Below are 12,678 nucleotides of genomic sequence, written 5' to 3'. Positions count from 1 at the left end.
AAACATATGGGTACTGAGACTACAAATACGGATTTCGTGACAAAACATATGGAAGCCCATAAGGAAAACAAGGTTTCTTTGCCAAAAGATTGTACTGAAAATTTATCCCTTGATAAGAACAGTACAAATCTACCCTTTCACTGTACAACACTGTTTGCTGATGGATTAGAATGTTATAAATTCACATGCAAATTTGGCAAACTATTCCACTGTTATCATCTTTATTAGATTTACGAAGACAGTCCTGCTTATTTTCTTTTATTTTCTTAATCCCTTTCATCACTTAATAGCTCGGAAAGTAATGGATTTTCAGCAAAAAAAGGCTTATTACAATCAATCCTGTTGCGCTGTTGTGTGCACTCTCCTTCTTCCTACTCGATGCTTAACTAATGAAACTTATTTTTCTCCAGAACCTCAACAGAAAATCTTTTTCTAAGGGAAAAATATGCTTAATACAGCACTGACATGTAATACCACAGCTGCACTATTCTTCTCCTTTGGGTGACCACCTAGAGCTTTGCAAAACCCATTATTCATACTGTACTCACTAAAGTCTACCATAGTAGTGAAACAAGGAGCTATTAAATATATACGTTTCACTTCAAAATTACTGTGGGATGTGATCTATCCTCTGGTGACGTCTAGTGTTCTTTTCCTCTATCCTTTACAAAGGAGTAGTGGTGAGGTTAAAGGAAGTCCTATTGAAACTGCCACTATTGTTTTAAACAAAGAGTTAATTTTATTGACTACGGGTTTAATTACTAAGAACATATTTACATTCAATTCCTAGTTAACATCAGGAACCTCCAGAGCACTAATATACAGAAATAAAATATAGTTTATGTGTATGCGCTGCAAGTATCCCAACCCGTTCTCAGTTCACAACTACAATCACCTACTTACTGGCTACTGAATGAAGGGCTGTTTTGTCCAATATGAACTTGCCAAGTCATTAAGATCAGAGGCTCATTGCAGGAGCCTCTATTTTCCAAGATGAGGCTGAAGAGAAAGACTTTTCAGTTTATGGAATATTCTTCCCAGACAAATGAGAAAGGCATTTGTCTTAACATAGTTTACACAATGAGTTAAAACAATTCACCAAAGTTTCTAAACTATGGTATTCTTTTTTATTCAATTTTTGTTATATTTATGGCTTCTATTATTAACACTTCAGATTTGTATGGCAGCTGTTATGGGTCTTGTCTGCTCCCTGGCTATTCTCTGTTTTATTATTTTAATTGTATTAATAGATTATTTGTATGATGATGTAGATACAAACCTCATGTCAGTAATCTTGTCGGACTAAGTGCTTTAGTCTGAAGCCTTCCTACAAACCATATGCAGACACGAGGTTGCTGAAAGCCTTTTCAACACAAATGTGGAATATATCCGCAAGGGTAATTGGTCATAAAGCAAGGGTTCATAGGAGTCAAAGACCTCAAGAGAGGTACTCAGAAAAAAGAAACCTGGGAACTCATACTACACAGGGCAATGATTACAAGAATATGGCCCAATTTTGCCAGTATTTATTCATGTGATCAGCTTTATTCACATAACTGTCCCTATTGACTTTGGCCCTCATTCAAGCCCAGGGAAGTAAATAATAGGTCTTTTTTCCATTGACTTCATGAATGAAATTATTTGTGCGTTTGTGGAATTGGGCCCCAAGCCCATTGAATGAATTGTAGTGATAGATTGTTTGTAGAGATCTAACCAATGAACAAAGCAGCTAAGGATTCCTCTCCAGCGTGGACAAAAGAGGATTATCACTGAGGCATGCTTGCTCTCCAGTGAATGTTCCCAACTGATAGATTTGTACAAGGCTGACTTTGTGATTAGTCCGGAGATATGAATGCTTCCAAATGTAAGAACAAGATGGAAAAAATAACTTTCACAAATTGAAATGCAATACTCAATTCAATTAAAACAAAATGCTGTGATCTGGAATTGACCCAAGGCTATACGATAAAGTTATTTGTTTTGTGCCAAGTTTAGTAGCTGTTTTCCACAATGCCCATTCATTTAAGTTTTATGGAAATATTGACCTTTTCACCCAGAACAGAAGCAAACTAATTTCATTAAAGTTGTTAGAGGCGTGTGTTTTTTTGTGTGTAACCATGCCAATTCTAGAATTTCATTCTGCTTTCTGCAATGTAATGCTTTCTGTTCTCTCCCTGTCTTGTACCAATTCATTCCATTGTTCAAAAATGGAACTGTCCAGATGGCCGTGTGTCCCATGCTGGCATTAGCACCTTAACAGTAAACCAGAAGTAAAGGGAAATATACTCACATATTCGAGATATGAGCTCCCATTGTTTTGCTCACAGTTCTCCTTTTTCCTATATGATCCTCCTGGCCCCCAAATTATACTTAGGACTACTAGGACTCTGCATTTGGAACAATTCAATCTTCACAGCTTGCCTGTGTCCATAATACAGCAACAGCATGTCCAGTATTCTGAAAATGTTCTTTCTTAAAAGCTGTCCACTACATGCACTCTTTTTTAAGAATGTAAGAAGAGCCCTTCTGAATCTAGTCCAGCACTGGCCAACCGGATGCCGATGGGAAGCATGCAAGCAAAACATGAGTGCTCCAAGGATAAAGCGGGAACATGTGTTATGAAGAAAGGGAGGGGAAGGAAGGGAATTGTAGTTTTAAAAAAAGTTGGATGGGAGATATCTCAAAAATTTGCTTTTTAAGAGTATTTCAAGTAACATGAGTTCTTTCTTTTGTATATAGTATTATAGTGCTCTATACAGCAGACAAAGACCATGATGCTTTGCAGCAACCACTAAATGTACTTTTATTGAATCAAGTATCTTTTCAATGCGCATATTACATTTCGTAGCATATTCATGACACTGATACTGGGACTCAGTTGCCTTGTTCTATATACAAGGGGTTACTAGATTCTTGCAGCAACATAATACAACTTTTTGAGGGGTTTGTAACAAAATGCATTAATAAATTCCACCCTTTCTGCTGTTTTGATGTACCGCAGTATTTTTTATTTTATCTTGTGATTTTATTTAATTGCATGCAGCCCACTCTGGGACCCCATGGTGAAGGGTAACAAGCACTAAATAGATAGCAATTTTAAAGACTGCCTCCCTTTCTACCTCCCACACTTGGAAGTCAGCTCACTACCATGAAAGGTAGCTGGCCTCTCATAAAACAGCTTAGTTTCCAGTGGCATGTAAACCCAACACATCTGAAAAATAGTGTCTAGAAGGGATATGGTCCTAGATAGTTCAATTGTCAGATAAACAGCCTCCACAAGCTCCCAATGAGACCCACAAGCTGTAACACATCTACCACTGGATTGGGTGGCCAATAAGGCCTGGGCACTACAAATGTGGTTTAAAGCAGTCCTAGATAATGGCATGGGGACCTCTAGTCCTAGATATTGAATCGAGTAAAGCATCTACTTTACTGCCTGCCTCTTTTGTGCTACAACTCTTCAGATTAGCACATTATAGGCAAAAACAAACAAACAAACCACACAAAGAATTGAAAGCTATGTATGTACTGCAGTGTGCACTAGATGGCACTGTCTCATACTTTGGACTTGACTTGTGGTGCTCTTGACAAAAATGGTGGCCACCACTGGACTTACGGTAAAACAAGATGAGCCCAATTGTCTGACTAGAGTTACCAGCTGTCCTCCGTTTGATGTAGAGTGAGTGTTCCAACAGTACTATCATGCCAGATCAGTATTATCATGCCAAATGCACTGTAACGTTCCTAAAAGTTGCTCCTCCACCATCAGTTCACAATTTTAATGTCCTTTGGATTTCCAAAAAGTTGTTTGGTGGTCTGACATGAGAGCTGCTGAAAAACAAACTTTCAGAAGATATTCACTGCATGTGCGCTATTGCTTGTGCATCCAGCAGCTCTTATAAACTCATGTGAGAAAATTCTGTATGTATATTCTCTTTACACAGAAACAGCCCTAACTTTTCCTGAGGAAGGAGTTAGAAAAATTCATGCTTGATAGCAATTTATACCCCTAAACTCTGTAAGAAGGAACAGTATTTGCTACTTGCCAAACCAGCACATGTTCATAGAGAGAATGCGGTCAAGTGGTCAGGAGCAGAGCTGATGTTAATTAGCAATGAAATGAGGAATGAACCAGCATTAGCTCTGAGACTAATCAATGGGAAAAATCACTCCAAGCAGGCAGCTTAATGAAGTACTATACAGCTGTTTATTTTTAGTCTTTTTTTTAGCCTGGAAACAAAATCCCTATTAGTTAAAAAAAAACTTTCTAACTTGTTTTTAGAGACATGATACTGTATAGTTCTGATCTGGCTTTTCTGTTAACTATTTTAGTCTCTGACACTGTGACAATTTACAGGACTTGGAAAATTAAGGTGACTCAGACACACTAAACTATTAGTGGATATTATGTTGTGTGATCAGTCCTTCTTGTTGCTGCAGTTATGGCTGTGAGTATTATTAAATAATACAAAACATAATATAGTGCTATTGAGAGTTCAAATCCTTTTACATGTTATATGTCAATAGTTCCTTGCCATGTAACATAGTCCCAATGAGAATTGCAGCTCTCCCCATGCCTACTATTATTACTTAAAGAGATGCATCAGCAAGCAATGCTTTTGGCTCCTGTCTGCTTTAGCCCTTATAGTAACTATACAGGGGGCAACCATTTTGCGCATGTCCAATTGACACATGACTGCCGGTGGAAGGCTGTTTTCAACCCCAATTGATGGCAGGATTGAGTGAGTATGCATGTGTGTGTGCATGTTGCCCAGAACAGTGTACTGTATTCGGTTTGCAAATATCCCTATAATCCATGGTACACTATCCTAATACTTATAGAAAATAATTCCCTTTAGTTAAAGCTGGTGCACCACTGCAATACTGATACAAATGTCGCAGGGAGATTAGAGGAGTAGAGAGGAAGCAGCTATTCCCTGCTTGCCTCACATAAGATACCAATGAAATTGCCCCAGCCCTCACTCAACTCTTGACTGCTCTGGGCTAACTGTGAATTTCTGGAAATAGCTAGCCCTTGACCAACACAGAGATGATATTCAACTTGTTGCCCAGGATAATAAATGCCCTGGGTGAGGGGAGCTCACTGCCTCTATTTTTCTATTCATCAAATGCCATTACTTTGTTTTGTGTCATGGAAACAAGCATTCTGTTTAGTCCAATTTAATAATATAGTAGGATGATTTTATTATATGATGAAAGTAAGTAGTACATTTGTTTGTGAGTGCTATTGCACTTTTATACAAATCAATCAGATTCATTTCTAAATTAAATTACCTTTCTATGCAATATTAAAGAGCATGTGTTTGAACTTAAAATATTACTGCAGAGCTTTCCAAACTGTGTGTCGCGACACATTAGTGTGTCGGTTCCAGTGTGTCTGTGTGTCACATGAACACTTCCTGTGCTCCTCTTGGGGCTGAAAAGGGGTTAGTTTATCCTCCGGTTTGCTAGTAAAACTGAATTACTGTGTTGTGAAATGATGCATGTCTAAAAGGTGTGCCACCAACATGAAAAGTTTGGAAAGCTCTGTATTATGGTTCCTTACACACCTAGTTGCAATATGCTGCACTGAGTTACAAATGCTACCATTCTGACTACACTGAAGCCTTTTCTTCAGTAACAATAGTACAAAATACAGGAACTTTTCTTAAACCAGTAGCTCAAGTAGTCTTTAAAGTGATATCATCAGGGACAATTTCTAAGTCAAGTTCACCTCTGGAAGATGAAAACATTACTGTGAATGTATTCATTAGGTCTGGACTGACAAGTCTAAATTAAAATGTACTGTGTTTGTAAAGGAGGGAGAGAGGCTAGAATGAGGGGGTTGAGGAGACAGAGAGTGTACAGGACAGCCCCAATATTATATAATATGCAAGATGTTGAATATTCACGTTATTTGCACTAAGAAAGCTAGAGAGCAGGCAATATAGATTTTAATTTTCAAATGATCTGTGTTTTCCAGGCTTAAAAGCTACTTTTTGAAAAGTGACAAAACACAGATGTATTTTGATGTAACTCTCATCCATTTCAATGGAACTTACTTCAAGAAAGGATACTAAGGATCATGACCTCTGGAGAGAATTTTCAAAGAGAATGAAGATTTGTTTTGAAAGGGGGATTTAGGTACCTATCAGTCTGGAGCCTATTCTTAAAATGTTGCATTAAACTGAGCATTCACAAGTCTGACTATAAATCAACAAAAGTAGGTCAGCTGAGTATGAATGCTTCCCTTTCCCAACAGGCTGGGCTAGAACTGTTCTCCCTAACATGCTGACTTTCCAAAAAGTGGGGAGGGGAGAGGTTTTTTGTTTGGGGATTCGGTTGATTTCAAACATGCCCCTGCTGGTATTCTGAATTCCTGGCCCATGCTGAGGCCCGGGGCATGAGTCTTGTCCATGAAATGTGCCACCACAGCAGCACTGCCTAATCTCATCTGACACTACACACTAGTATGCAGTAATGCAGGTCCAGAATTTACTATTGAAGCCTTGCAGTGGTTCATCCAGGGGCGTTTCACCCTTTAACTCTCTGGTTGGTTGGGAAGCATGGGGTCTTCCTGGCATGACAGTGTAAGTCTGGAAGGCCACAGGCAGGGCCCCCCAGCAAGCTTAGCCCACCAAAGCCCAGGGCAAGTGTACCTGGCTGACCCCCTCCCCGCACAGGCCTGCTGTATTCACATGATTCTTCTGAATGTGGAGACGGACCCTGAGACCTCCAACAGTTAAGAATATCCCTCTTGGATCAGACCAGAGGCCTCTCTCATCCAGCATCCCCCACCACCACTCAGTGGCAACCAGATGCTTCCAGTCAGGCCAGGAAGGCAATACATTTCTCTTGCTGTTCTTAAGTAACTGGTATTTCAGATGCTTGCTGCCTCTGATCCTGGAGGTAATATATAGCTAGTATCTATGAATAGATCGAATAATGACTATTATCAATGCCAGATTTTGGTCCCACAAAAATGTACTATTATTGTGGTAAAAAAGGTAAAGGACCCCTGACGGTTAAGTTCAGTCACGAACGACTCTAGGGTTGCGGCGCTCATCTCACTTTACTGGCCGAGGGAGCCAACGTTTGTCCGCAGACAGCTTCCGGGTCATGTGGCCAGCATGACTAAGCCGCTTCTGGTGAAACCGGAGCAGCACATGGAAACGCTGTTTACATTTCCGCCGGAGCGGTACCTATTTATCTACTTGCACTTGGACGTGCTTTCGAACTGCTAGGTTGGTAGCAGCTGGGGCCGAGCAACGGGAGCTCACCCCGTTGCAGGGATTCAAACTGCCGACCTTCTGATCGGCAAGCCCTAGGCTCAGTGGTTTAGACCACAGCGCCACCCGCATCCCTTCCATTATTGTGGTAGCCAGTGCTATTTTTCTAGAAAGAGGTGCTGGAACACAACATGAACACCTCCCTTGTTCTCTTACAATGGCAATGGAGCCTACCTGAGAGGCGCTGGAACTGAGTTGCAGTTAGTTTCGGCTGAAAAAAAGCCCTGGTGGTAGCCTAACCTACAATGAAGGAATCATTTCTCAAATTAATGCATACTTTGTATTCTAAACAACAACACAAATACTGTAGAATTTATTCTATAGATATACTGCCAATATCTCATTTCATGTAAAGATCAATCCTCTTATTTTTAACTAAACTCAAATGCTTGTGGTAAAAGCTTGGCAGCAGCTATACATAATGACTGCAATCCTATGCATTTTAGTGAGGCTTGAGTGAAAAGCCTCAGGTTCTTGGACTCTAAGTAATCATCTGTGGAATCTGTCTGAATATCCCATGGTTCAACTAAAGGCATGGATACAGAATGGAAGCCCCAGTAGATATGCAGAGACATAACTTTATGGAGCTAGCTTGACATAATCTCAAAGAAAGAGATATTTTGCATTAAACTGATGACTTCCCCCAGGACTGGCCCAACACAGTTTATGCCTGAGGCAAATGACAAGAGGGCATCATCCACACACATATCCTTTCAGAATGGCAGTTGACAACATTGTCAACACTGGTGACAAGCAGCATGTTTAGGTTGGCACAATGAAAGTCACAAGGCCTTCAAACGTGGCAAATTGTTGGTGGTCTGCCACCACTACATCTGTCAACTGTTTCTCAAAAAGCCCATGAGCTTGTTTAAATGAATCTTCAGGTTAGTGTGGTTCTTTTCAGTATAAAATACAAATCATGCAAGGGGGGAAAAAAGATAAGAGTGGGCAAGAAAAAAGTGTTTTGAGCACCCAAGTTTTTCAATTTCCTGAATATTCCCATTTGGTGCTTTTCTAAATACCCCTTTTTAATTAAAAAGCAAAATGTATATGCATTTATGCAAAAGCAACACAAGAACTGCACGTGGTGCATTACCATCCAGGTAATGTTGCCTTTTTAAAGCCTGATTTGATAGCTCATGGAAATCTAGCTCAAGACACAACACTATGCAATCTCAACAGCTGGTTTGGAAATTGCTACAGATTGTTAAGAGGAGCTGCAAACTAGAGATAGGCGTAAGGAAGGTTAGAAATGATAGCCTTTTCTTTAAATAAAAACAGAAAGAAAGACAAATTACCCCAAAGACCATATTCTTTAAATCATTGAAGCAAAACATGTTTATTTGATTTGTTTGTATGCCTGTTACAAAAATGCTACTTTGGGATTCTAGGAACCCAGCCTGTCAATTTTTCAGCCTCTGCACTTTCATGGTTGCTTAGAGCTGTTTAATGCAAATACAGTTCCAATAAGAGATTTCATGCCCTTAAATTACACCCAGTTAAAGGCGAATGAAAATGTAAGGTAAATAACTATAATCAGCCATATTATCTTTCTCTTGGCACCTCTCACTTTACAGACATATTTAAAAGATATCTCTGGGGTCCTATTCTTTTTAACAAGCAACAGAGTAGTTCCTGGAATATTACTTATGATGCTATGCGGTGAACATGACACACGTTAAAATGTTACCTAGAGATCTGAAACAAAAAACAAAAACTGTCACTGGGCCATGCTTGATTTCTTGTTTAGGAAAAGGATGAAAGGGACATCCTCAACCGAGGGATGAAAGACAGATGAAGAGAGTCTTTCATGTACAATTCTGTTGATCAACAATGATGCAGGAACTGCACAGGAATTCCAGGAAGTCAAAGAGAGACACAGTCTAGGATACAAACCATTAGTGTCTTGCTATCCTGTTCTACTGGGGTTTGAGGCTCAAAGGGGAAGTGGGAGCAAGAAACATGTCATGTTCAGCCAAGGCAAGTCTCTTCATCTGAATCTACCTTGGGGGGGGGGGCTGGATTCAGGGATCACAACATCTGCAAAACACTATGACAACTTTAAAATGCTTGAACCCCAGTTCTACTCAAAACATTCAATTCTTATTCTTTTTTCATCTTTGTTTATTGGCCTTCTGGAAAAAAGAATCAAAGCTGATATAAGTATACTGAAGCCACAGAAATAACTGCCACCAATAAAATCACACAACAAACAATAGTTAAGATACAATGGGATAGTTTGGCTTAAATCATAATGTTCATACATGAACTGAGGGCCCTTCCAGATGACCTATGTATTGAGCATTCATCCTGATTTGCTTGCACAAAGCTTAGACAGAGGTTAGACTATATTCAGTCTTTACTGAACATTTATTCTTATTTGCTTGCAGGGTGTTTACAGTGGTACCTCTGGTTACGTACTTAATTCGTTCCAGAGGTCTGTTCTTAACCTGAAACTGTTCTTAACCTGAAGCACCATTTTAGCTAGTGGGGCCTCCTGCTGCCACAGCGCGATTTCTGTTCTCATCATGAAGCAAAGTTCTTAACCCGAGGTACTATTTCTGGGTTAGCAGAGTCTGTAACCTGAAGCGTCTGTAACCTGAAGCGTATGTAACCCGAGGTACCACTGTAGTTGCATTTCCATTAGACATTTGTTCATCCTACACTTTGGAATACATCTCCCAGTCACTTTCAAAACTGCAAAAAGTGGATTTGTTGTTCTAGGACCACAGAGCACTTTAATCCACTTAAAATGTGGAAGCCTAAAGGAGGAGCCCTTTCAAAAAAATACTGATAGTCTTGAGACACTCCATTTGTCAGGGCTGGAGTCAGATGCAGGTCAGCACAAAAGACACAAGTTCCATTCTCAGAGACATTAACTCTTTACTCAAATAAATGGCCTACAATTCAGCAAAACTACCCAGTAGGTCTTGCCCCAATGAATCAGTTGCCAGAACTGAAGGTCCCTGCCTTCCACCCTTTCTAAGGTTCCTCCTCTCTCTGATGTTTCCCAAGCAGTCTCAAACTGCATCTGCACACCTCTGGCCTTTGTTCTGCTCTCCTCATTATTCTGCCCATTCTTGGAGACCAGGAGGAGAGAAGCTTGTTGCAGCAGGAGAGGGAGATTCCTTGGATTCTTCAGCAGCCTCTTGATTCCCCTCCTCTACTTCAGCCTCAGAGTCTGAACAGCTCCCTGCCCCAGGCTCTTTCTGCTCACTAAACCCTGTTACCCCTTCAGCATCCAGCCCCTCCTCCCAATCTTCTTTCTCTGACCCTTCCTCAGTGTCCCACCACCAACCCCCTGGCTCTGAGCATTCCTCCTCTGGGTTTTCCCTTGGGGATTCACCAGCTGGTGCTTCCCAACGCTCCTCTTCATCTAACCAGTTCCTGACACCATTATACCTACACAGCCAAATGGAGACTTGACTTTAATATAGTGATGAATAACATCTATGCCTAACAAATAGAACTGAACCAAAAGTTCACATTTGCTAACTTTAAGCTCAACCCTCCCACCAAACAAATGATTCCCATCTAGGTTAGATTATTGCAACGCACTATACGTAAGGGCTGCCTCTGAAGACAGTTTGGAAACTTCAGTTGATGCAGAATTTGGCGGCCAGGTTGCTCACCAGAGCAAGAAAGTTTGAGCATATTACACCAATCCTGGCCCAACTGCACTGACTGCCAATTAGCTTCAGAGCCCAATTTAAAGTGCTGGTTTTGACCTATAAAGGCTTAAACAGCTCAAGGACCGGCTCTCTCCATATGACCCTACCTGGACCCTGTGATCATCATCTGAGGCCCTTCTTTGTGTGCATCCCCCATGAGAGGTCCAGAGGATCACAACATGAGAATAGCCCTTTTTTGTGGTGGATCCCAATTTGTGGAATGCTCGCCAGTGAGGTTTGGTTGGCATCTTCATTATACACCTTTAGATGCCAGGCAAAAACGTTCCTCTTCAATCAGGCCTTTAGCTGATTAACATCTTATACCACTTTTACAGGTGTTTGTGGGAGAGGGTGGGGAGTTATTGGTTTGTGGTTTCGCCCCTTGTTTTTATAATGCATTTTGTGTTTTATATTGTACTGTACTGTATTGTTTTTATGGTGCATTTTGTATTTTTATGTTGTGAACCACCCTGAGATCTACAGATGAAGGGTGGTATGCAAATTTAATAAATGAACAAATAAAATCTCTTTTTGCCCCCCCCAAAAAATGTATTGGGGAGTTAGGGAAAAAGCATGCAAACATTTGTTAGTACAGGGGGTGGAGAATGAGGAGAACTAACAGCAGCATTGAATCAGGTCCTCTGTACAGGTTTGAGGGATAGGCTACCACACCAATAAACATCAGTAAATGACTCCAGTGAATTTCTCTCTTTGAAAGAAAGAAAAAAGGAAGATTAGGTAGTCTCTTCCTCCTTCTCTTATCTTCCATTCAAGACTAACAACAGAACCACCATCCTGACCTAGAGTATCATCAGTGCCCAAGCCGCCACATATGTTGTTGCTACAGCCCTTGGGATGCCTTTCCCTGTGGATCCAACGAATATTCAGTTTCAGCTCCAGCATTAATGATGTGCTATTGACAGAATGACAGGTTTAGGGCACAGCTACCAGACAATTGGATCCAGGTTAATCCTATTGTTGAGTGAAATGAGACTGCTTCTGTGTTTGTTGTTTCATTACTACTGTACCCATCTCCAATGCATCTTTAATAATGTGGTTTAGAGTCTTTTTAGGGCAGAATGGGAAACTGGCTTAACATAGAAAAAGAACCACTCATATACTTTGTATGGAATGAAAGTTTACTGTCCCCCTCACCCCCTTCTCTTTCTCTATTTTCTCTCCTCCTTCTCCCTACTTTTCTTTCCCCCTTAGCACATTGGCTATAACAAAAAGGTCTCAAATTGACTCTAACTGGTGTGCATGAAAGTTTCTATGTCTTGAAAACAGAGACACAATGTACTTTTGTTAATCATGAAAAATATTTTTAAAATCCCTAGAATGCCACATAAGCAAGGGGACCGTATTTCAATGTTCTGTGTAACACACACACACACACACCTGATGAAATTCACATCCTGCTAAGAGCAACAGCAATATGGCTTTTTATTTTAGCCAGCTGTAGTGCAGCTATGACTTGTATATACTTTTAATGAAAACTCATGGGAATGGTGCACTTATTCTAATCACTTCTGTAGTAATATTCCAAAACAGTTATTCATCAAATGTGGACCCAGCCAGCCCTTAAAATCATCTATTGGTCTTGAAAATCATGACAGCTGAAAAACAACAAAACAAAGCACCCTTCATTGCTTCAATAATTGTTTTAGATCCTATAGCATTTTTGGAACAATGAGGGTTGTAATGCAAGCCAAAGTTCT

General features: G+C 40.3%; 1 protein-coding gene and 1 long non-coding RNA gene across 25 annotated transcripts in view; both read right to left on the bottom strand.

Moving 5' to 3' along the window:
• Window positions 1-12,678, bottom strand: part of ESRRG (estrogen related receptor gamma) — a 471,650-nt gene that overhangs the window by 315,658 nt on the left and 143,314 nt on the right. The gene's annotated exons all lie outside the window — the stretch shown is intronic.
• Window positions 2,776-7,428, bottom strand: LOC310758957. The gene is made up of 2 exons (XR_014546132.1): window positions 6,805-7,428; window positions 2,776-6,440 (listed from the first exon to the last, which is right to left on the bottom strand). It is a non-coding gene; the product is annotated as an uncharacterized lncRNA (long non-coding RNA).

This window comes from Podarcis filfolensis, assembly GCF_964270895.1.
Source record: "Podarcis filfolensis genome assembly, chromosome: 3".
NCBI lineage: Eukaryota > Metazoa > Chordata > Lepidosauria > Squamata > Lacertidae > Podarcis > Podarcis filfolensis.
The sequence above is the reverse complement of the archived record's forward strand: the minus strand, read 5'-3'. Positions and strand labels throughout refer to the sequence as shown.